The sequence below is a fragment of the Acomys minous genome (genome assembly GCF_964271855.1).
Source record: "Acomys minous genome assembly, chromosome: 17".
Taxonomy (NCBI): Eukaryota; Metazoa; Chordata; class Mammalia; order Rodentia; family Muridae; genus Acomys; species Acomys minous.
Window position 1 is genome coordinate 33,932,321 of NC_140500.1, and position 26,431 is coordinate 33,958,751.

A 26,431-nucleotide genomic window follows, 5' to 3' on the forward strand; every position below is an offset into this window, starting at 1 on the left:
ATACACACAGATGGATGTAATGACTGTAACAGTCTTACCAGTTCAACCTCAGACAAGCCACATTTGGGCACACTTGGGTTTTTCTCCTCTCTTTATCTTTCATCAGGATGGGAGACTAGAGGTCTCCACTCAATGGTTCATTCTCCATCTTTATCTCTGCCAGTGGCGGAGCTGACAACCGCACTCATCATTCATTCAGGCTCCTCACCAGTCCTCCACTGCCCATGGAATATGAAGTAATGCTCTTTCCTTATCACAACAGGTGGTCATTCTTCAGCTTGCCCCAGGTGCCCAATCATGGTAAGAGCTGATGAGGACTCAGTTCTCGTGCACATTGAAAATAACACTCAGCCTCGTTCTGCTTCTCTAAGCTCTATCCTCATTTTGTGAGTTACATATTCTGGCTTGTCAGTCTAGTCATGGGAAAGCAACGGTGGCTGCTCACGTTTGTCACACCAGAGATCATGTTATTACCACATTGCCCTTCCTCCACCTGCCACTAGATTTGCTTATTTGGTGTGTGTGTGTTTTTGTGTGTGTGTGTGTGTGTGTGTGTGTGTGTGTGTGTGTGTGTGTGTGTGTGTAGTCTACTGGAATATTCTTTTTGTTATTTTTAATTTTGCAGATTATAATACAACTATATCATTTGCCTCTTCTCCTTTTCTCTTTCTAAACTCTCCCATATCACACTTCTCAGTCCCTTTTAAATTAATGGCCTCCTTTTTAATTAATTATTGTTACATGCATATCAGTATATGTATATACCTATATATTCCTAAGCACAATGTACTCAATATGCACAATATTGCTTATATGTATATATATTCTGGGCTGACCATTTAGCATTGGATGGGCAATTGCTGTATTTTTCCTGGAAAAGACTATTTCTTCTGCTCTCAGCATTCCAAGTTACCTGAAGTTCTTTGTGTAGGGTTGAGGCCTTACAGGCTTTCTCCATATATTTTGGCATGTCTCCTGGTGTTGCCCTTGTTCGGCTCATGTTTATGCAACAATGCTTGTGGGACTTTATGATAGTTTCTGACATCATGAGGAGACACACATCATGAGGAGAGCCACATCATACATTTTTCATTTCTTCCTCACATGTGTGGTTCTTGTTCCCCTGTCTCCACCCTGGCTTTGCTCAGATTCTTTGGCTTTTTATCCTGGCTTCCACCCCTGATGGTTTACATCTCCATCTCCATACTTTGCCTGCCAATAGCACTAAATATTATAATCTTTTATTATAGCCTTAGGGTCAGTGTTCTGTGAGGCTGCACTCATAGATATCCTTGGAAAATTCTATCTTTTCTGTCTCCACAATAAATCATAGCATTGAACATCTGGCAGGTGTTCAAGGACCTATGCATTGTATATATATATACAGGTCACGTGGTTGGCCAGGGCCTGTGAACTCATCACTTGGGAGAAAGAAGCTGGAAATGCATGATTTTAGCGTCAATGCAACAGAGATGAGATCCTTTCTTAAAAAGGGAATGGATGACTAGATCATAAAATAATTCAGATGACTTAATTTTTAAATTATATTCATGTGGTGTGTGTGTGTGTGTGTGTGTGTGTGTGTGTGTGTGTGTGTGTGTGTGTGTGTGTTTATACTACTATGTGCAGAGGTCGGTACAACTTGTAAGAAGAGTTCATTCTATACTTCCTTGATGTATAGACCTAGAGATAAAATGCATTAGGATGTGTAGCATGTACCTTTCATGCTCCCCCCCAAATGAATAAATTTTAAATTTGCTAAGTTCATGACATAATGACTTTTGTCCTAAAATGAAAAATAACTAAGTAAAGACTGGTTTCCTTGACATGAACATTTTCCATAGTTTCTTTGGGCACATTTGCACTGTAATGAAGCAGCATAAGTTCCATAACCTCTAACGTTCTTTGTGAAAACACACAGAGGACTCATGATACATGCTGTGTTAAAACAAGTTTTAGGTCTTTTACTGAGAGACTGTCTCAGAATGTTTAATTGTTTTCTCTGTATGTCATAGTTTGAAACCTAAGTTCTCACTCTGTAGCCCCAGTTACTCTATAATTATCTATGTAGCCCGGGCTAGACTTGCACTCATGGTGATCTTACTGCCTTGACTTTCTAAAATGCTGGGATTATAGTGTGAGCCAATATGCCAAGAGAGAACATTTAATATTATAATATAAGTATAATCTCTATGAAAGACATCCAAAGTTTTGCATGGTTACCTAAATTTGTCTTTTTCCTGTGAGGAGTACATATTTATACCTCATGTAATAGACAGTTGAATCATTAGGAAGCTTCCTTCACATGTTTGATAAAACATGAGCACTGCTTGCCTTGGAGCTGTAGACTAGCCCTTTTTTTTTTCAGTTTAAGATAAAATCAGCATGAACTTTCTGCTATTTTCAAGGTAAATGCAGCAGCTTTACCTAACCTTGACTTTTCTCTAATTTTGTCTTCAAGTACATTCCTAGCTCTTTTTAAAAATATTTACTTCCTTTTTTATTTATTTACTTTACATCCTGGGCATAGATATCCCCCTCCTTTCTCTCCTCCCAGCCCCATCCTTCCTCTATTTCCTGCCTTTTCTTTTCCTTAGAAATGGGGAGCCTCCTTACCAACCCAACCCAGCTCATCAAGTTGCATCAGGACTCAGTATGTTGTGGCTTGTCAAGGCAGTCCCATCAGGAGGAAGGGATGGAAAAACAAGCATCAGAGTCCATGTCAGAGATAGCCCACACTCCACATACTAATGGACCCACGTGAAGACTGAGCTGCCCATGAGGTAGATTTATGTAGAGGACCTAGGTACAGTCCTTGGTTGGTGCTTCTGACTCCACAGGCCCCTCTGGGCCCTGGTTAGTTGGCTCTGTTGGTCTTCTTGTGGAGCTCTTGTCACCTCTAGGTCTTTTATCCTTCCCCCTACTTTCCCACTAGGCTCCCTGTGCTTTGCCCAATGTTTGGCTATGAGTCTCAGCATCTGTTTTAAGGTGCTTCTGGGTGGAGTCTTTCAGAGGACAACTCTGATATGCTCCTGTCTATAAGCATGACACGGCATTGTTTAATAGTATCAGGCATTGGCTCTCTTCCATAGGTAGGTCTTGGGTTGGGCCAGGCAATTCCTGCTTCTTAACAACAGTGTACTGAGTACAGTTGCATGTCATTCCATAATAAGTATCTAGTGCTACCAGACTGCCCTAACAAATGTCTTACAACATAACTTGCAACGAAAAGCCTAGTGTGTGTGCATGTGCATATGCATGTGCTCATGCTTGTGTGTGTGTGTGTGTGTGTGTGTGTGTGTGTGCACTATTTTGACCAACTTTTGTTTTGGGGATAGATTCTGAACCATGCGACTTCCTGAGCAAGGGTTTATTCATCTCTATTCCCTCCTCTATGTTTAAAAGCCTTATTAATTTTTCAGGTAAGCAACAAATTGCAAACATTTCCTCTAGACTGCTTTTTTCTTTGAAGTATCTTTTTCCAGATAAAAAATTATTCATTTCACTTTTTCTCTCCTCTCCTCTCCCTCCCTCCTTTAGTCCTCAGAAAGGGGAGCCCTCCTCCCCTAATATTTGACCTCGTCCTATCAAGTTTCATCTGCAATTTTCCCTTTATTACTTCTGATTGCTGAAGTCTGGAAAGATGCCTTGATGGTTTAGGAGTACTTGCTCCTCTTGCCTGGGACTCAGGCTCGGTTCACATGGATGCTCACAAACATCTGTAATTTGAGCCCCGGAGGATCTGGTTCTTTATTCTGTCCTCCATGAGTACCAGGGATTCAGGGATGCATGTAATGCTCATGTGTGGAGGCATGCATTTGTAAACATAAACTTAAATAATTGCATTTTTTTTGCCTTTGCCTCCTGAGTGTTGGGATTAAAGGTATGTGCTACCACACTCAGCTAAAAAAAAAAAAAGTTAAAAAATGTTCTCAGCCCAAGAATATCAGGTTTTACTCACACTCTTTGTAGCAGTTGTTTAATTAGCTAAATAAATAAATAAATAAATAAATTCAAGTTAATTATGACTTTTTTTTAGAAGGTTTTTCACTACATTTCTCATGCAAGTCAGGAATTGTGATCCTCCCAAGGGATGACAAGACACACATGTGCCACCACACTGAGCATTACTTGTGTAATTTGGGTCTTTCAGATGGAAATATTAATCTATTTGTAGGAACAGTTCTTGCAAACAGTGTGAAGAGTGAATTGAAATCTTACCCTATCTCCGCCTATCCTTATATTATGCCTGGATATTGTTTTATAACATATCACACCCCCATTCTCCAGTTTGAGTGACTTTTAAGTATAGACTCTAATTACACATGTAACTATATCTATTCCCAGGTCAAAATCTGTTTATCAAGTAAGTCTTTTCACATAATAACAAGGAAGTGTAAGTTATTAAGGCTTGATATCACATCTAAATAGCCACCCAAGAAAGCTTCTGTCCCTTGTCTGGTATGAAACTTGTTAAGAACAGGCTGGCCTTGAACTTGGAGCAGTCTTCTCACCTGCTTCCAAACCCTGGAATACCAGGTTTGTGCCCCGGTACCCGGTTGCTAGAGACCAGCTCCAGCACACAGGGTAAACCAAGGCAGGTCACGGTGTTGGCAAATGACCAGCTCTGCATCTTTCAGGCTGGTAGCCTTGCTATTTACATGTTAACAAAGTACCAGGCTGGTGGCCTTTTCTATTTACACATTGGCAGACAAAGCAAGTAGATTTTAACGAACCTCACGTACACACACACACATACAAATAACAGACAAAACAAGGAAGCTCACAAAGACACCATTCATCCACATACATGTGAACATACAGATATAAATATATACATATATATATATGAAATACATACAGACAATCAGACATATAAGTAGACACATTTTTGGATGAAGCAGATGGCTTCAACAACTGTTTAATTAAGTCTTGGGTTTTTATACAATCTAATATAAATGTTCTTTATGTATGGAAAACATTACTTCATTCAAAAATAAATACAACGATTACATAAAAATATCTAATATCTAACTAGAAACTTTGTTTATTATAAATTGAAAGCAGTGGTTTTATCTATATGCTCATTATGAGTTCAAAGCAGAACTTTTATCTTTTTCTTATTTTAAATGCATGTTATGTGTTCAAAGCAAGAGGTTTTTTTGTCAAAATTTTTCTAAGAAACAGGTGTCTGTCTTGTCTAGTATAGATAACCATTTATTTTTTGTTTCTATATTCATATGGTCTGTCTTATCATAGTGTAAACGGGGGCCTTATCCTTGGGATAATCCTAGAATGATTGTATTTCCTTGATTATTAATTTGCTTCAGTCTTGCTTTCCTTTCATAGTGTAACTCACATGGAGGTTGCAGAGGGCCTGATAGTTTTTTTTCTTCTATATTACAGGAGGGTTTAACGTTATTTGAATCAATTCAGGAATCATTGTCAGAAATTATAAAATCATCTGGAGCAAACCTGCCCAACAGAGAGAGTAGCACCTATGGACGACTGTTATTATCCTGTAGGCATTGAGGGTCTCTGCCATGCCAGATACATGGGACAAGCAGAGAAAGGCAGAAGCAACCACAAGCAGTCCTTGGGGCTTCGCCTAAGCCAGACATACACCCATTTGTCAGCCCTGAAAGAATGAGTAGGCTGCTTTCAGGAAGCTCACTAGCTGGCTTTTGCTAATCCAACATGTGACTGCTCCCAGCACCTGGTATTTCTGGTTATTTTTGATTTCTGAAACAAACTTTATTAACAATTACCTTGCTCTAAAAGAATGCAGCTCAAAAAATCTGAGGCTAAATTTATGAACTATTACTTTAACTCTTGGCTCTTTTCCTACTGGATATCTGGTTCTGTTCCAATTTGTGCAGTTTTAAAATAATTTTGCCTGTCTCAAAAAAAATTTTTTTTTTGCCTTGGACAGACACCATACTAATAGTGAGATATGCAAGGAATTATTTGATTAATTTGCTTTTCTTTTGTCTCATTCAATATTATTCACATCTTTTTCTCATAAAATTGTTTTCAATGATTTTATGTGCTTTGCCTGCATGTATATCAGTGCACAACATGAATGGCTAATGGCTTATAAAGCTAAAAGAAGGCATCAGAACCCCTGGGCCTAAAGTTATTGACATTTCTGATCTGCCCAGTGGGTGCTGGAATCAAACCTGGGTCCTTTGGAAGAGCAGCCAGAGCTGTTACCTACTGAGCCACCTCTCTAGGCCCTGTCAGATAACTGCTAAGTTTTCTACAGGCTCTGTCTCAGTGATGTCAGTTAGTGTTGTAGCTCCTTACACTGCATTTATTTTCCATTCATCTTCTCACTGTTTTTTATCGACACACATGAAAGTTATGGTTCACCTATTTCACTATATTCCAACTTTTTATGACAAAAATTTTAAACAGAAATCAAAGTTAAGAGAACTTTAGAATGAGTCCACCAATCAGATCTTAGCATCGTGGAGAAGCTGTAAAGCTGTGTTTACTGTGCTAACAGGCCCATCTTGCTTCTTTTATAAGCCTATTCGTTTTTTAATATTAATCTTCTAACATGATACTTCGCAAATTTTTCCCTGTTTTTATAATACTCACAGAAGGCAATATTGGAGGTATTATGACCACTATAAACTCACACTATAAAATGACTTCAGTCCGATAATGCAGGAGAACAGCTTCGAGTGTGCTTTAATATGGACATTTATCCTAGGAAGAACACTTTGAAAAATAGTAGAACTATTTTCGGTAATGAAATATTTTATTGTTGGAGAAATACTTCAGGTTTATGTGTTTCTCGGAGAGTCACCAGTTACATTAACATATTAAGGGCTCTGGGAAGACTTCAGAATTAAATTTGTCAAACCCACAGAACTTGAAAAGTGCGGTCTTGTTATAGAGAACCAGAAGTGGGGAGCTTATTTACACACAGCCACAGACATCAGTTAAATAGTATTTCCCTACTGTGGCTATTGATTGTAGCACTGTGTCAAAACAGCTTGAAAGAGACAGTTTAAGGGAGGGAAGGGATACGCTGGCTGAGTGTTTTAGAGGCTTCAGTCTGTATGGCCCTGTGTGCTTGAACAATACACCACAGCTGATGGCAGAGGAGAGCTATTCACATCAGGGACAGGAAGAAGAGAGCGACAAAACAGTCAGGGATGATATACCCCTGAGGACCTGCACATGGTAGTACGTACCCTTCTGCTAGGGCCTATCTTGCAAAATTTTCAGTATATGCCAAGAGAGAAAGACAAACTGGGAACTACAAATTTGAAATGTAAGCCTGTTGGGAGCACTTTACATTTAAATTACAGCAGGCCACTGCAAATATTTGCTAACATTTGGAAGTACCGGTTACACATGAGCTATTACTATAACTCCTGGGTCTTTTCCTACGGGATGTCTGGTTCTGTTCCAATATTGATGGCAACCACTGGGAGTGAGAAAAGAGCAATCCTTCTGGAACACTCAGGGAGAGTCCTGATCTGTCAAAACTTAGGACCTTCTTTCTGTCAGGCAGCGACTCTCATCTCTCTCAGAGGAACATTCCTGAACACTCGGAGGTTAGATGAAAAGTGCAAAAGTAAACAAAACTCACAAGTTTAGGGAAGCTTGCAGAATGCATAGGAGTTACGAGGTCCATCCCCAATGTTATAAACGGGGACTGTACAAGCAAGTGACAATCTGAGCAGCCTGTAGAACAGGCGGGGGCTGCAGGGAGCTCTAGGGATGCAGCTTTGGTATGTACTTACATGGCTGGGTCATTAATGCGCATGTCAGTATCCCTTCACCTATACATAGGGAAGTAATCCTCCACGCTGCCTCTCCTGTAAGTCAGCCCTTAAGGCTTGATTTTGGTGATGTCTTTATCAATCTCTATCTATCATATATTTTACACGCGCGCACACACACACACACACACACACACACACACACACACACAGGATGTCTGTCTGTTCTGTCATAAAGTATTCTATCTAAAGGAAAAGAGAAGTTTGTTCACATACGTCTCCTCCCTCCTGAGCAAAAGTCATATAATGTTTTCCTATAGACCAATGTAGAAAGAGACATGTGCTATAAGTGTCACCAGTGAGATGAAAGTGTTTGCTTACAAAATTCTGGAAGCATTGCATTGCTTTGATGACGAGATTAGTCAGTTGTATCACAGTTATCCCAACTCCCCACCATCATCACAATTACTGTGGTCATTTTGTAGTCCCTGAGGAAATAATGTATTATATCCATGGTAACAGAATACAAGGGAAATATACAAAGATGCATCAGGGCTGTGAATTAACCAAGACAAAAAATTTTTTTTCCATACAGTGTACTAATGATTTAATAACCAAATAAAGCTTTCATTTTTCTGGGTTTTGTCAACTGCTGTTTTTATTCACACGTCAATTTACAACAGTCCAAAGGACTAGCACTGAGTTAATAAAATTCACTATGAAAGGCAACATTGTATCTTCAGCAGCATAGCTGCAGCAGAATAAAAAGCCTTTGTAATTGATTCTCACTGAGCACCTCAGTCTTTTAACCTTACTGCGTAAGTGAGGGGCTCTTACAGCCTTTCCTTGATGTTCTTAACTTCACTCCCACCATCTTGTTACCCAAGGATGTCTTTGAATTTGAGATCAAGCAAGAACTCATGAGCACCACATTCTGGTTGTCTAGCTGGCAAAGAAGCTAACTTCCTACCTCTCCTGACTTTCTCCTTCTCACTTTGATCCAGAGTCCAGTGTTTACCTTTCAAATGGACACTCTCTTTTAAGAATATTTTACTAATTCTTTGATATTTCAAATGATGCATTTTGATCAAATACACACTCTTAACTTCCTGTTGAATAAGAATTAGCTTCCCTACACAAGATAAGTGACACATGAGTTCCACCGTCGGAATGTGTAGTGATTCCTCTGCTGTGGGGCCCTTCACTTTGAAGGACTGCTTAGCCTGTTTCCTGGAATTCATTCTTTTTTCAGATGCTAGGTTTTGTGAAAATGTATTTTCAACCTAATAGGCAAATAGAAACAGAAAAAAAAACCCCAAACTAACAGAACTTATATTATTAGGACAGAGGGACACTACTTGAGTAAGAACTTAAAAGGAAGAGATGGGGTAAGCATGGGAACCAATCAGACATTGGTCTTCCTCACTTAAGCCCAGATGTCTCAGAAAGACTCAGTAAACACAGATGACTGATGGATTTAATGGGTCACTTCATGTTTTTAAAGAAATGAACACCTGTGAGCTTTATTTTGCTTTTAAGTGTTAGTATTTGCTATGCAAAAAACTTTCAGAAAACAAGCTTTGCTTGTCCTGACAGCACTTTTCAAAGCGCTCTTTCTCATTCTCTCTCTCTCTCTCTCTCTCTCTCTCTCTCTCTCTCTCTCTGTGTGTGTGTGTGTGTGTGTGTGTGTGTGTGTGTGTGTGTGTTCCTGTGCATACAACTCCACACAGGTGTGCATCAGTGAACAACTTTATATGTTGGTTCTTCCCTACTAGATTTTGAAACCCTGTTTGTTGTTAATTGCTGCATATGCCAAGATATGGCCCAAAATTTTCCATGGCTTCTCCCAACACAGCCTGCCATCTGACTGTTTGAGTGTTGGCAATATAGATTAGAGATATAGGTCTGGTTTTCTGTGGCTTGTACAGATCCAAACTCAGTTTCTCTTGCTTGAACGGCAAGTCCTTTATCCATTGTGTCATCTTCCCAGTCCTGGAAGTAGGTTTAAACCTTGTGTTATGTACATTTTTGAACATAAAGGAATATTGAACATAAAGGCATACAAGTTTTTTTTACAGTATTGTTAGTTAATTACTCTAAATAGTAATTCTTGAATCTACTGAAAACAACACAGGACATTTTAAAATGCAATTTGAATGTACTCTTGTCCTAACAAAAATGCTAGATTCTAGCTAAATAGGATGCAGGGACATAATGGAGAAAGGTGGGTGTTGGAGAGTTGAGAGATGTTGAAAATCATGTGGTAATCCAGCAGGGCTTGCGATGTGCTTGCTGCAGTCCTTTCCACAATTTAAAAATAAATAACAAGTAAGTAGCCACCAGCTTGTACTGTCCTCATAAGTTTGTAGTTCTCTTTTGAAGAGAAATATTAATGACAAAAATATTCAATTTTACACACATTTATTTCAGTGCAAACTTCTATAGTGGCCACACTTAAAGAATTCCAGCCTAAAATCCAAGGCCTTGTAGTTACACCTATATAAAATAAGGAAGGTGAAGAGGTCTTTGTGAGACGAAAAGGTAGACTGCACAGCTGTATCTATTTGTAGGTGTGGATGAGTGAGAATTGAATAGGATGAGTGAGTTGGGGAAATCATCCTGTAACGCAGACATTGTGTGTTTCTAGGTGACTTTCTATGGTCCAGACTCTGTGAAGATGGCTGTTCATGGCTTGGCTTTTAACACTCAAAAGATCTTCAGGTAGGAAAGGCCATTTTCTTTGCTTGGTGCCCATTTAATACCTTACTGTTATTTTGCTGAAGTTGATAGACAGTGAAAAGATGATTTTTTTTACATGTAGAAAAGAGAGTGACTTGGGGCAATTCACCATTTATTTTTTCATGTTCTGATTCGGTTCTGAGTCAAAATTCACCTCCAAATGTCACCTTAGCCATGATAAATATGTACAGGTTTGAGATACAGTCTCTAGTATAGGATAGCATCGAACAGCCTCTGAAGCTCATGATGACTGTGGACTTCTGACCCTGTTGCTTTTGCCTTTCTCTTATGTACCATACCCAGTTGGTGTAATGATCTGAAGCAAACCTTCCTAGACCCTCAGCAAATATTGTTGTGTCTTCAGTCCCTAGCCATGCTTTTAATATTTATTATTTTATTTCAGTCTATTATTTCATAAATATCTCATTAGAGTTTCCTGTACAAAGAAATGAATAGTTTTTAAAAACCACCATTGTATCCATCACTGATTTTCCTGTGGGTGGAGAATTTAACACCCAGAACAACTGGCAGATCCCTAGTCGAAGAAACAAATCAAGAAAGGAGTAAAGGGGAAAGGAGTCTTATGAGCCCATCTCCCAACTCTGGTGACTATATATTGATGTCAACTGAAAAAGGATGACCATACTATTCTAAGGCAGCAGGAGAGACCAGTCTACTTCAGATGAGCAAAGAATCCAATCAAGCAGAACAAACCGTGGGGTCAAAGCACCCCACTTTCTACCCTTTTGGGACCTAGAATGCTCCCTGGATTGCTATTGAATTTTACATTCTTATGACTGTTTTCATTTGCAATTTAGTTTTTATTATGTTTCTTTTTTAATGTATACATTTATATTATTATACATGAATAAAATAAACTATATGCAGCAGGAAGAACCATGAGAAAATCAAGAATCATATAAATGCAATTTAGTTTTTAATTTCCAGGAATATTCAACTAAAGATAAAAGCAGGGTTGGTGGGAATGACTTAGGTACAGAATACATGGGGGAAGAAATTCAAAGAAGGTATTTGCTTCAATACCAAAGTTCATAGACCCACCAACAAGTCAAAGGTCTTTTGAGAAAGTAAACACAGGATTTCCTGACAAACAACAACCTGCTAGTGGTAAGGACAAAAGACTTGGCAAAGATAACCACAATATTTGCACCAAAAACTAACATAAAATGCACTTATACTTTGTTATTCAACAATCCTAAGCTTGTGGGTTTTGTTGTTGTTGCTTTCCTTTTAACTCGTAGTTTGTTCGGTTGTAAATCCAGTTTTAGGTCCACAAGGATATGCATCTTTTGCCTTATTAAACCAAGTTTTTATTTATATACCCTGACTATTATTTTCACACAAATCTAGAATCACTGGTGGGATATCTAATTCAAAATGGAGTAAAGAAACATGTTCTGAGGAGCACTACAGTAGTGCATACCTATAATCCCAACACTGAAAGGTGAATGAAGGGGGCTCTGAGTTCAAGAATGACCTGGGCTTTGTAATAGGACCTTAGAGAAAGCATCAGGAAGTATTTTTAATTTTGGAAATAGTGTATGCACATGTACTTCTGCATGTAAAACTATCCAGCATTTTTTTTCCAGAACAGAAAGAAAATGCTATTTTGTTTTATTTTTTAAAAATATAGAATATTTTCTTTCACAAATATAGTTATGGCTTCTCTCTCTTCAGATCTTACTACACAAAATTAAAACTCTGCCTTGGTCAATTTTTTGTGTGTGATGCAATAGTAAACGCAACATCCAATCAGGTGAACATTCTAAGAAAGAAGGATAAAGGAAGGAAGGAAAAAAGAAGGGAGGCAGTCATGGGGACGGAAGAAGGGAGGGATAGACAAATAAAGCAAATGAAAAAGGAAACCAAAAGAAAGGAGCTGATGGCATGAGAAGAAGGAAAAGAAAGAGAGGCAACAAAGAAAAGAGAAGGGTGGTAGGGAAAAGAGAGAGCCGCTTTCTGGATCTTTGTGTCATATGCAACTACTATGTATGTGCCTTTGTAGAAAAGTGTTCAGAGTGAACCTTCTTCTATTGCTCTCTCCCTGTTCCTCTGAGGAGTGTGTGTGTGTGTGTGTGTGTGTGTGTGTGTGTGTGTGTGTGTGTGTGTGTGTTTCATTCTGAGTTGAGGGCTTACATCTCAGGCTGGAAGTCCAGAAGCTATGGAAGTTCTCTTGTTTCTATATTCCATTGGAAATGGTGCTACAGAGATGTTCAAGGAAGGCCCAGTGGTTCTTTATGTCAGTGCTGGGACATGCACTCCAGCCCTCATGGTTTAGGAGCAAATGCTCATAACTGTTGAACCATCTCTCCAGTCCCCTGTACTGTGCATTCAAAAAGGAATATCCATCTTAAAAACAAACTAGTGGGCAATTTAAGAGCAAAATCAGGTGTGCAGGCTTGATTTCTGCTCACTATAGGTTAGTAATACAAGTGTGACCAATATATCTGAAAATAAACTGGACACAGAAGGATAGCTGTTGGGATTACCAGTGGGTGCATACATGGTGACTCAGTCCATGATTCTCTCTCCATTTGTTAAAAATATTTCATGCCAATGAAAAGTTAAAAATTTCCAGAAAGGAAAAGAATTGTAAGAGAAGGAAGAAAATGAGAAGTGGGAGAAGAAAAAAGAAGAGTTGCAGGATATAACAGCTTTTGCCTATGATGCATAGCCCAGATAAAACTTCTCAGCCTCTTTTCTGCCAGGAGTACTATCATCTAAGCCATGACAGGTTATTGCCTTAATGATGCTCAGGCATTACTTTGCTTATTTGCAATTACATTGCCTCTAATCATTAAATCACAATCAGAGCACCAAACTTCCTCCAAGTCATAACCTCAACCCATTTTTATCACTTAATAAATCTTTTAAGGAGATAGTTCAACCATATAGCTTACTTTGAGGGCTATAAATGAGTGAAAGAAGCAATTTAGAAGATGCTTGGATTATATACTCCTAATTACTATAGGGAAAAGAGTTAGGCACAATTTATATCTTGTTTTAAAGACTATGATATGGGCCCTTTCAAGCCAGGGAGGTGTCATCTCCTTGGATCTCTGTTTACAGGAGGAAAGCAAAATATTTTGGTACAAAGTCCTGGCTCTTCCAGATGCCGACCACGTTGGCGGAGGAGGGAGCCTCTTAATGAAACGGTGAGAACTTTGTTTTTTTATCTCTCTTTAGTAGACTGTAAATATTGCCAGTCCTGCTAACTTTGCTGAGTTGTAGGGATGATCAAGTGACACAAAGGATATTAAAAACAATTTAAAGACTCTAAAGTGCATCTCATAAAAGATAAATCAGTACCCAAGCATAAGGCAAAAAAAAAAAAAAAAAAAAAAAAAGATTGAATCTTGCAAGTTTTCTAAGAAACACAAATCAAAACATAGGTTACATTTCAGTAGCTTGTCAGCAGCATGGTAGATTAGTGTGGTGCATCTGAAAGCGAACGTGCTGCTATATTTCAATTGTCCAAAACCTGTTTATCCTTCTTGAATTGGTAATGATGCAAATGGATAATGCACATTTTGCTAACACTTATCAAAGCTTCCTGTGTCTCTGGCTTTGCACACAGCACTTTACACAATTTAACTGACTCCGCCGAGTGTATTCTCGAAATGCAAATTGACAGGAAACACTGTCAGATGTTTAGCATTGTCAGAGAGCTTTACAAATGAGCAGTCACAGAGATGCAAAGCCACTTGCTTCATGTTTCATGGCTGTCTGAGGGAGGAACCACACCTAACCTGAGGGGGGGAAAATCCTCATTTGTATGTCATTTTATAGTGTCTAAAGACATGAAAAGAAGAAGAATGAGGTCTTAAAGTATTTCCCAGTGTCTTTTATATAAACTCACCAAGCAAAATTAAAGTAGAGATGCAGTAAGTTCTGTAAAATCAACACGTAGGTCTTTATGCAACCCTCAAGTAAAATTACAACAGGCAGAGTCTTTATGATATGCAAGATTACATGAAAAAACTATTAAAATGTATGTAGGACTGGACTGGTGACTTATATTTGTAATGGCAATTCTTTGGAGAGAAGACAATTGCAAGTTTGGGACCACCCTGGGTAACTTCAAAGTATAACTTCAGGTATTTGTGCTGTCAATTTGCTTCTTTTTTCGAAAGTCTATAAATTTTGTTTTAACTACATTAGGCTACCATGGCATTCCCAGACCTTTGGTCCTTACCAGTGACAACACTGTAAATTTTCCATAGGATTATGTGCATGCACCTACCTAGGAAAGACAAACCAGGATCAAAAGGTTCAGAGACACCACAAGAAAGCCAGATTTAGCTCAGTGTCTATACAGAAGAACACACACACACACACACACACACACACACACACACACACACACACACGCACACACGCACACACTGGAATTAAAATCACAAGTTAAAGAAGCAAACCATCTTGTGGGCTGTGCCAAGAGGAGGGCAGTTGTTTAGCACACTGCTAGAATTGACAGCACCTGTAATCTATCTCCATCAGGGAGGTTAACAGCTGTGTTTCAAGGACAGCCATCTTTTTCCTATGCTCACATTTCTCCTTATTCAGTCACTGAATGACAGACAGACACTGTGAAGAAGTTGTTAGCACTGGACTCCTCCCAGAAGCTGGAGTTAAATGAATATATGTGGAGTAACAGCACCACTCCGTTTCTTTCTGTTTTCCTCTTCCCATCTGATGCAGTGTTTTGAAGTAGTTCATGCCAGACAGATTTACTGCTCAGCCTGGAAAATAATTTCCTTTATACTAATATATTGATTGCTACTGTGAGACATTTGGTGAAGTAGGGTTGAAGATATGAATGAAACGGGATAATCAAGAAATGTAAATGCCTGATTTCTGTAAGCTTGATGTCTAGTGTTACTAGCAATCTCCTTTGAACTGAGATTTTCCATCCAAAGAGGAGAAAGTTCTGACAGGGGCATCATAGGACTTAAGACTTAAATAGCACAACTCTTAGGAAGTCTCTGAGGTGACCAGATTCAGAATGTGCCTTCCTCTCTAAGGTTAAATAATCAATGAGGAAAAGATTTCCAACCTTTTGTCCTACAGAGAGCGCTGGGGCTCCATCTTACAGGAGTCCTAACCCTGCTAAGGTCCATCTTCCTGTAAGTAACACTCACCAATACTCTTATGAGTAACCCTGAAAATGATGGGCTTACCAAGTTGGAGTGTGATGGTATCACTACTTTGGTTTGTCATTGGTTCCAGATCTTGGTTGAGTGTATGGTCATTCATATCTCCCCAGGAATGTTGTCATGCAACATTTACTCACAGGAGGGAGATAATTATCAATATTATAGGGTGGCTATGTATCACCAAGATCCAAGGCAAGTCTCTTTCAAAATGGAAGGAGGGCAAAGACAAGAAGACAGCAGCAAATCGTTGATTCTCACCCACCTCCACCCTCTCTTTCCTCATCTCTCATCTCTATATCTTTTTCTCTCTCTTTTTCTGTGTGTGTGTGTGTGTGTGTGAGAGAGAGAGAGAGAGAGAGAGAGAGAGAGAGATTATTACAGGTGATGCTGTAAACCAAGAAGGCCTCATTTTTGTGAATTTCTATCCAGAGAAGAGGAAATGCTTCCCTTGGCTAGTGACATTATATTCTTTTCTTCCTTTAAAATTTAAAAATTCAAAATGCAATCTTTTGCTACAATCTTCTTTGATATATATAGATGACTGCTGGAATTTTCCTTTAAAAAAGTGATTGTTTCTCAACGTTCAGAATTTTTTTTTTCATAGTAAATTGTCCAACTCTGCTGGAGCCTCAGACCATGTTGAAAGGTCATGGCTCCTTTAAGTGAATATGAGATTTCTCAGAGGTGTTATTATGGACTGCCTTGGCCTCTCCTGTCAGTATCTACTATCTGTTTTTTAAAACTGTGGATATGTGTGCCCCATGAAAAGGACCCAAGAAAAGGAGGAAGATTGAATGTAATCCACTCATAGCTATAATTCCTTGTTGTGTAATCATGATTCTTATTTTCTCTTTGGAAAATATTTATTTTCCTCAGCTTTTTGTCAATGTAATAATATTTGACTGTCAACTGAAAAACATTATCCTACTTGAAGCTCATGGAAGAAGAAATAAAGACAGATTATAGCTCTAATAAGATGTTTAGCAATGAGAAAGGAAAGGATCATTTGAAGCTCCTCATCATACATGGCCTCTTGAGAATATTTTGGGGCCATAATATAAAATAGTTGCTAGCAAAATGAACCCAGGAGTGACTCTCCGATTCTTTAATGAGAAGATTCCTGTTCACATTAAGTTTCCTTAGTGACTTGGAAGGCAAGGAGACATCAGAAGGAGACAGGCTTTGGGAAAAATAAGATTCCTTTACTCCCTGGTTGATGCATCAGTCGTCACTTGATCATCTGTATAGTGGGAACTGCCTGTCATCATTAGACACAGACAGGCGGTGATGATGGTATTTATAAAGTTCAAGTTCCTGGAACAACTGTTTACTGTCATCTTACACTCAAGGCCTCCTTTCCTTCTCTCAAAACACTAAATGCAACTTTTAGTAATTTAACAGAGCTACTTATTATTTTTTTGTATATCCCCTATGGGAAAATAAACTTCATAAAATGAAAGATCACACCCATAATGCCTAGTCCAGCACAGGACATGTTCAATGCTACAGTTAATACTCATATCTTGGGGCAAATATGAGAACTGAATGTAGGAGGCCACTGTGTACCCATGGGTTTTACTCATTAGTGGTCATGTTCTCAGGCAGGGCATGACACTTTGAGGTTGAACTTTGCCCTGCATTCATCTGCAAAGAGCAGATAGTTTCTTCCTTATCTAGCTCATCGAGTTGACTGGGAATGAAGGAGAATGCTTTAAATGTATAGAAAGCCATTGGTACCTACAAAACTTGACTTAGGAAGTACAGAGTGTCCGGGGAAAAATAAGAATATGACTGAACATGAAGATAAAGAACAGACGTTAAGTCATTTCTTCACAAAGACCAAGTTTACTTCAGTCACCACCATCACTCATGATGGTACCTAACATCACGTAGGATCTCTCCACTCACCTTCCGTCTATCCTATGAATGATCTCAGAAAGTGGGGACTACTGCTCTCTTGACCTTACAGATGAAGGGGCGGGCAGAGGAAGGATGACATAGACATAGAAAGATCTGGCACTAAGCCCTACCATATCATCATGTGTATCATAAGTTAGTGAGAATTCATCCTCCTGAAGCTTAGGTCCTGAAGGGGCTGTGCAAATTTAGCTCAGAGCATCTGGGCCCAGGGAGGTGAGGCTCCGAGGATGAAGACATAGGAAAGCCCTCCACATTTCTGCCCACTTCTATGGATCTCCTGTTCCTTCCTGCGAAGAAGCTGGTGATATTAAAAGTTGCTCTAAAAGGTTTGTATCTGGGTTTTTATATGTGGTTTATATTTATCTTGTAAGTATGGTTTTATTCTCTATAAAATGAATATGATGCTGCATACAGTGTAAAATCCCCAAATGCTTTTAGTGTTCATAATTCTCCATGAGGACAGAAAGGGGGTAGATGACAACCTCTATTACCAGAAGCTCATTCTCGGAATGCTATATTCCATTCCAACTTGCTTAATGACACTTGGTAAGTCATCCAATAGCCCTTTCTTATGCCTACTAAAATGACTCGAAGTATCCAATTTATAACACTTACATTGCTCATAAGAGGCACTTTGTTTACAGACTGTTGCTACGAGATTCATGGGCATTAATTCCCCTAGATAAAGAGTTCCTTTTCATTAATACCCTAGCCTGACAGCCGTTCCAAATATGGAAGGGTCATAATTTCTACATTTAAAGCCATTGCATGCTAGAGTTCTTGAGGAAAAAAAATGACACATTGCAAGTAATTATGGTTCTTAGCACCAATGGAAGCAGTTTTGCTTAGACGCTTCTTCAGTTTTAATGCAAGGTCTCTCTGCTGCCTGGATTCTACACAGAATTAAACATCTTCCCTCTGGATACTATGAAGTACAATGTGAATCAAAATAGCCTATAATTATAACCCCTTTTGAGGTTGTTTGTTGCTTGTGGAAGAAGGCAGAGTTCATTTCTTCTGTAGGAATGCATTCATAATATTCAATTATATAAGACTGCAGACAGCTAGCTCCACCCTAACCATCCAGGAAAATGATCCTCCAAGTTTCAAGCAGCGGTCCTATTGTTAATTGAAGATAATGTCCTGCTCTGTCTTATAGTAGTTCATGAGCTTTTTATTATTTCCATTAAAAAAAATCTATTTCATTCTATACTAGATTCTCAGATCAACTCTTTGGGAAGGGTGGTTCTAAAAGAACACAAGAGAAGAAATAAAAATAAGTAAGGAAATATCTTCGGCATTTTAAAAGCTAGTATGATACAGTTTATGTTCCGGTCTTCACAGTGGAATCTATGAAGGTTTCAGGAAGTATATTATATACCAAAGATGTATGAAGACCCAACTAGCGTCTAGGTTGCCTTCTTACCCAGCATCTACAAAGATATTTGTCAGTAGAAAATGAGAAATGAAGGGATGAAAAAGTTCCAAACTTAACAGTTGGCAAAGGCCCCTGAAGAGCGCCAGGGTCTTCAGCTTCCCCTGAAGCAGTGGTTCTTAACCTTCTTAATGCTGTGACCCTTTAAGACAGATCCTCATATTGTGGTGACCCCCAAACCATAAAATTATTTTGTTGCTACTTTATAGCTGTAATTTTGCTACTGTTATGAATTGTAATGTAAATATTTTTGGATACAGAGGTTTGCCAAAGTGGTTAAGACCCAGAGCTTGAAAACCACTGCTCTAAAGAGTCATGTGAGGATTCTTTTTTATTTATTTTTTTCACTTGGGAAATATCTTTTTATTAGTGTTGTTGTTTTTCTCCAATCGATGAGTGATTTAGGAGAGAGCATTATCAAAATAAATGATTTAGTTCTTTAAAAAAAAAAATAAAATGAACCTTACTGAAAGTAAGTCCCTACAAGATTAAGGGTTATAATTGCCTCAACTGTGTATTCAGTGCTGGGCTATATTTGAGGCTTATTTAACTACAATTGTTTTTTTATTTAATTAATTTATTCAGATTACTTCTCAATTGTTTTTCGCTCACTTGTATCCATCTATTCCTCCCTCCCTCCTGCTTTCACCCTATTCCCCTTCCCTAGGTTTATGACCAAGGGTGACCTCCTCCCCCACTATATGGTCATAGGCTATCTTTCAAGTCTCATCTTGGCAACCTACTTATCCTTTCTCTGAGTGCCAGCAGGCCTCCCCACCATCGGGATATGGTTAAATATAGGGCACCAGAGTTCATGTCTGAGTCAGTCTCTACTCTCCACATAACTGTGGAGAATGTCCTGCCCATTGGCTAGATCTGAGTAAGGATTCAATGCTTACCACATGTAACTGTCTATGGTTGGTGAAGTAGTTTGAGCAGACCCCCCTGGGTCCTGATCTGGCTGTCATGATGTTCTTCTTGTAGGTTTCTAGGACCCTCTGGGTCCTTCTATTTTCCCATTCTCCCATAGTTCTCTCACTTAGGGTCACAATTGGATGTTTGCATGTAAGGATTCTTGAAGTGTTCAAAACCAAAGTGGGGCTGGGTAAGACACAGGATCTTGAAGTGAGTGCTCATCCTGGTATTCAGATGTCATACCAAGGGTAATGCCAGCTCCATTACCAAGGGTAAAACAGATAAGTTAGATCTAGAGACTGGTATGTGGGTAGCGAGAAAGCATGGGTATATTCCTCTTCAGAGGAAAGAGAAAATGCAGAGAGAGAGAGAGAGAGAGAGAGAGAGAGAGAGAGAGAGAGAGAGAGAGAGAGACTCCTTTTTTCCTGTGGGGCAGTGATATTACAATGTAAGAAATAAAAGCAACACATGGAAAGGAATATAAAGCTGTTTCTTTTTTTAATATTTTATTAATTTATTCATATTATATCTCAATTGTTAGCCCATCCCTTGTATCCTCCCATTCCTCCCTCCCTCCTGCTTTCCCCCTACTCCCCTTCTCTATGTCTATGACTGAAGGGGACCTCCTCTCCCTGTATATGCTCATAGGGTATCAAGTCTCTTCTTGGTAACCTGCTATCCTTCCTCTGAGTGCCACCAGGCCTCCCCATCAAGGGAACGTGGTTAAAAATGGGGCACCAGAGTTTGCATGAAAGTCAGACCCCACTCTCTGCTCAACTGTATTTTGAAGACATTGAAAGATCAATTCTCAACTTCATATGCAGAAACAAAAAGCCCAGAATAGCAAGAACAATCTTACACAATAAAAGATCCTCTGGAGGAATCTCCATACTCAATCTCAAACTGTAGTATAGAGCAACAATAATTAAAACAGCATGGTACTGGCACAGCAATAGGCTGGTGGATCAATGCAATCGAACTGAAGACCCAGAGATGAAACCACACACATTTGGTCACTTGATTTTTGGCAAAGAAGCCAATGGAAAAATGATAGCATCTTCAACAAATGGTGCTGTTCTAACTGGATGTCTACATACAGAAAAATGCAATTAGACCCACATTTGTTACCATGTGCAAAACTCAAGTCCAAATGGATTAAAGACCTCAACATAAACCAGAGATATTAAATTGGCTAGAGGAAAAAGTCGGGAAGAGCCTAAAGCTGTTTCTTAAACTGATGATCCCACTGAAAGAAAGTCGGTACTGCTGCTGGGGGATGATAGGGAAGAACCCATGAGTACTTGTTTTTATACCAACTTTTCTGCTCTCTGACACATCAATGGAATAGTTGACAATGGGCACAGCTGGTAATATGCCACCACTGGAAAAGCTTTCTTGACATTTTGTTCTTAAATTCCTTTTAAAACAAACTTTACTGCCACTAAAATTATAGAAGAAAATATACCTTCCTATATAAAGGAATGAAAAATAAAGATGTAAAATTAATGTGATGGGGCTGAGGAGAAAGTTTGGTAGGTAAAGTGCCTGGTGCAAGCATGAAGACTTGAGTTCATCCCCAACTTTTAGGTGGATTAAAAAATAGCTAGGTATGGTGTCACAGGGGCCTTCTACACAAGCACTTGGGTACCAGAGACACAGAAAGACACTGACTCCAGTCAGTGAAGCCAGTCTGTGAATGTTATTCTGTCTCAAATGATCAAGAGGAGAGTGATTTGATCTGATATCGACCCCTGGAGTCTACAAGAATACAACATATGTTGATATGCACCTCAACACAAAGAATTGGCATAGCAGGTAATAAGATTTAATGTATAATGAAATTCTGATGGGAAATGAAAGTCTAGAAACATTCTCATCTTCTACTTACTCATATAAAATTTACTCAAGATCCCCATGTTTTCAAAGGCTTTAGGGTTTTTCTAATGCCTGTAAGGATTTCTCATGTAACATTCATATCATTTCAATGTAGAGAGTAATGGAATCCTAAGATAACTGTCACCTCATCCATCAAAACCACACAGGTGAAGTCATCCAAGCAAATCCTGTAAAATGCCACACCAAGTCAAAATTTGTATGCCTTAAAAATTATGTGATGGTCTAGATATATTTAGTTCTTAACATTTGCTATTAAATAGGCAAACAAAAATTTAAAACAATCTGAAGTATCTCCAGTTTTTTTTTTTACAAAAGTGGAAGGCAGGCGAGTAGATGATCCAAGCAGCAACAACAAAAAGACTTCTAACAAAGTTATTACTTAGAGATTTGTCAAGTGATTAAAAATACCAAAGTCATATTAATATAGAATTCTAAATTATTTGATCATAAGGAATAACCCATAGTTTATATATAGTAAGTCTTTACTGAAGATTTCAGGAAAGAGTAAGAGTGAGTTTTCTTTGTTGAGAATTCTCTGTTTAGTTCTGAGCCCCACTTCTCAATTGGGTTATTTGGTTTGCTGGTGTTTAATTTCTTGAGTTCTTTATATAGTTTGGATATTAGACCTTTGTCAAATGAAGGGTTGGTGAAGATCTTTTCCCAGTCTGTAGGCTGTTGCTTTGTTCTGTTGACAGTGTCTCCTGCCTTACAGAAGCTTCTCAGCCCCATGAGGTGCCATTTATTAATTGTTGACCTTAAGGCCTGGGCTGTAATGGCTGAGAAACACTTAAAGAAATATTCAATGTCTTTAGTCATCAGAGAAATGCAAATCAAAACAACTCTGAGATTCTGTCTTTCACCCATCAGAATGGCTAAGATCAAAAACTCAAGTGACACCACATGCTGCTGAGGATGTGGAGAGAGAGGAATATTCCTTCACTGCTGATGGGAATGAAAACTAGTACAACCACTATAGAAATCTATCTAGCGCTATCTCTGAAAACTGGGAATAGGGCTTCCTCAAGATCCAGATATTCTAGTCCTTGGAATATACCCAGAAGAAGCTCCACCACACAACAGGGACATATGCTCAACCATGTTCATAGTAGCATTATTTATAATAGCCAGAACATGGAGACAGCCTAAGTGTCCCTCAGTAGAAGAATGGATAAAGAAACTGTGGTATATTTACACTATTGAATACTACTCAGCTATTAAAAAGAAGGAATTCCTGAAATTTGTGGACAAATGGATTGAACTAGAAATGCTCATAATGAGTGAGTTAACCCAGAAGCAGAAAGACTCAAATAGTATATACTCACTTATATCTGGATACTAGTCCAAGGGGTATGTCCCATGAAAGTCTTCAATTATCAGGAAAGTGGGACAGAGGGGAGGGCATCCTATTGGGACTCTTAAGTGAGAGAAACATGGGAGGATAGGGAAATAGAAGGATCCATAGAGTCCTAGAAACCTATAAGAAGAACATTACGATGGGCGGTCTGGGCCCAGGAGTCCTGTCAAACTGGCACCAGCTGAGGACTATACATGCAGTAAACATTGAACCCTGTTCCAGATCTAACCAATGGACAGGACATTCTCCACAGTTGAATGGAGAGTGAGGACTGACTTTCACACAAACTCTGTTGCCCCATATTTGACCATGTCCCCTTGATGGGGAGGCCTGGTGGCACTCAGAGGAAGGATAGCAGGCTACCAAGAAGAGACTTGATACCCTAGAATCATATACAGGGGGAGGAGGTCCCCCTCAGTCAGTCATAGGGGAGGGGAGTAGGGGGAAAGCAGGAGGGAGGGAGGAATGGGAGGATACAAGGGATAGGATAACTATTGAGATAGAATATGAATGAATTAATAAAAAAATGAGTTTTCATTGCTTCTCATCAAAGCAGATTTAAAAACCTTCTTCTTCTTCTTCTTCTTCTTCTTCTTCTTCTTCTTCTTCTTCTTCTTCTTCTTCTTCTTCTTTTTCTTCTTTTTGGTTTTTCAAGACAGGGTTTCTCTGTGTAGTCTTGGCTGTCCTGAACTCCCTTTGTAGACCAGGCTGACCTCGAACTGACAGTCAGGATGTAATGTATCAGAGAAGAATAAAAGGTTGTGGAGAAAGGGGAACACTCCTCCATTGCTAGCGGGAGTGCAAACTACTTTCAAAATCCCTTTGGTACTGTCTCAGAAAAATCGGAATAGTTCCACATCAAGACCCAGCTATAACACTTCTGGACATATACCCAAAAGATTCTCCATAATACCACAAGGAGACTTGCTCTACTATATTCATAGCAACTTAATTCATAATAGCCAGAAACTAGAAACAGCCTAGATGTCCATCGACCAAAGAATGGTTAGAGAAATTGTGTCACATTTACACAATAGAGTACTACTCAGCTATAAAAACAAGAACATCATGAAATTTGCAGGCAAATAGATAGAACTAGAAAATATCATCATGAGTGAGGTAATGCAAATCCAAAAAGAAATGCATGGTATGTACTCACTTATAAGTGGATGGGCCCAAAGCAGCTAAGTAACATGGAGGGCCCAATAAAGGATGCTTGAATCTCACCCAGAATGGAAAATAAAATAGGCATTGCAGGTGGATGGATGGAGTGAATTGCATAAGAGAGGGAATGTGGAGAGCATTAATGGTGAGGATTAGGAATAGGGAGAGCCTGAGAAAGAGGGTCTGGTGAAAGAACATAAATCTGAGATGGGGTCATCTCTGGGGTATGCTAGAGAGCTAGGATTGTGGGGACCTCAGGAAGTCTATGGGAGTCACACTAGTTGAGACTTCTGGCAGCAGGGGATAAGTAGTTTGAAGTTACTATGTCCTCTATCCAGGAAGGACTTCCAGGGAAGGGATGAGGTCACCAATCCACCTTCTTCGACCCAAAATTTTTCCTGTCTACAAGATGTGCAGAGGCAAAGATGGAGCAAAGATTGAGGGAGTGGCCAACCAAGGACTGGCCCTAGTTGAGACCCATCTCATGAGAGAGAACCAGTCCTAGATACTACTACTGTTAGTCAGCTATGCTTGTAGACAGAAGGCTAGGATCACTCCTCTGAGAGGATTCAACCAGTAGCCGATGGTTATACATAGAGGGACACACAAACAAACATTAGGCAGAGCTCAGGGAGGCCTATGGAAGAGTTTGGGCAGGGGTTGATGATTGAGGGAGCTTAAGGGGTCAAGGATTCCACAAGATGACCTACAGAGTCAACTATCCTATTCTGTGCTAACAGAGACTGAAACACCAATCAAACATGCAAGAACTCGCCCTAGGCCCCCTGCACTCATGTAGCAGATGTGCAGCATGGTCTTCAGGTGGATCTCCCAACAACTGGAGCCTGGGCCCTCTCTCACTCTGAAGCCTGCTGTTGGATCCCATTTCTTTTGTCTGGCCTCAGTGGGAGAGTATGTGCCTAGCCCCAAAGGGACTCAATGTGTCAGGGCAGTTTGGTGATCATGGGGGCCTCCCCTTTCTCTGAGGAGAATTAGAGGGAAGAATGGGGGAAAGCGTTGTATGCAGGGGTACTTGGAGGAGAGGAACAGGGCTGTGACCAGGATGTAAGCAAAAAAAAAATTAATTAATTAATGGAGAAAAACAAAGCTGACAGCAAAAACAGAGTTAACATTTAAAGGTGAGGAGGAACTGGAAAGGGTTTAGGGAGGAGAAAGGATATGACCAAAAGATCGTGTATAAGAATACATAAATAAAGTATTTAGCTTTTTAAAAAGAAAAGAAAAGGAACACAAGCAATGAAGACAAGGAGTTGCTTTGGGACAAGACTCTATTCCTTTATTTATCCTTTGTCATATCCAAAGGAAAACAAATCTCTAACAGCCAAATTGTCTCTTCACAAGGTGATGGATTCCTAAATGCTGTGTTCCTTCCTTTCAGTGAGGAGGTAACTGTGATGAATCAGGGTCCACAAAGTGGCACCTGGCAGAGCAGCAATGTTAGCTAGACAAATGTTCTGTGTGTGACACAAGACACAACAGATAGATTTTTTTTATGGCTGCCATAGGCAAACACATTCATATTCCTGGAACCTACTGAGTGAGAAGGATGCTTTTGTGAGCCGAGACTTGGAACATACACTGGTCCTCTTTGAAAACAAGGGAAAATCTGGGAAATGAGGAGTCCAGCAGCTCAGTGCCAGACAATGGCTGGATATGCACTGTGTCTTGGTGCTACATTTCCTTTGACACTGAGTTTTCTATTCCACTCAATCTGTAGCATGACCTCATGCCTGTCTGCAAACATTTTTGCACCTCAGTACAGCACCATAGAATGCACATTCCTGAAATGCTCCCATCTGTACCTTTGCATTTAGTCAAATTTCTGGTTACATTTTCCTGTTGGACTTTTATATACGGCCTTCTCTTTCTTAGAACTCACATAAACAATAGGGTAATCATGAATTTTTCACAGGCAATTGCATTCAGCCTGAGTGGTGAGTAATGTTAGCAAATGCTGAATTGGGACCATGTGTTAATGTCACTTCGGATTTTACACTTGAATCATGTAATTTAATCCCCACAGCAGCTTCAGAAGCTTTTCTTCCTTCCTCCTTTCAAGCATGAAGAACAT

The 26,431-nt window shown here is 39.3% G+C and overlaps 1 protein-coding gene across 4 annotated transcripts in view; it reads right to left on the reverse strand.

Annotated features, from left to right (window-relative positions):
• GRM7 (glutamate metabotropic receptor 7) overlaps positions 1-26,431 on the reverse strand; it is an 861,915-nt gene that overhangs the window by 278,537 nt on the left and 556,947 nt on the right. The gene's annotated exons all lie outside the window — the stretch shown is intronic.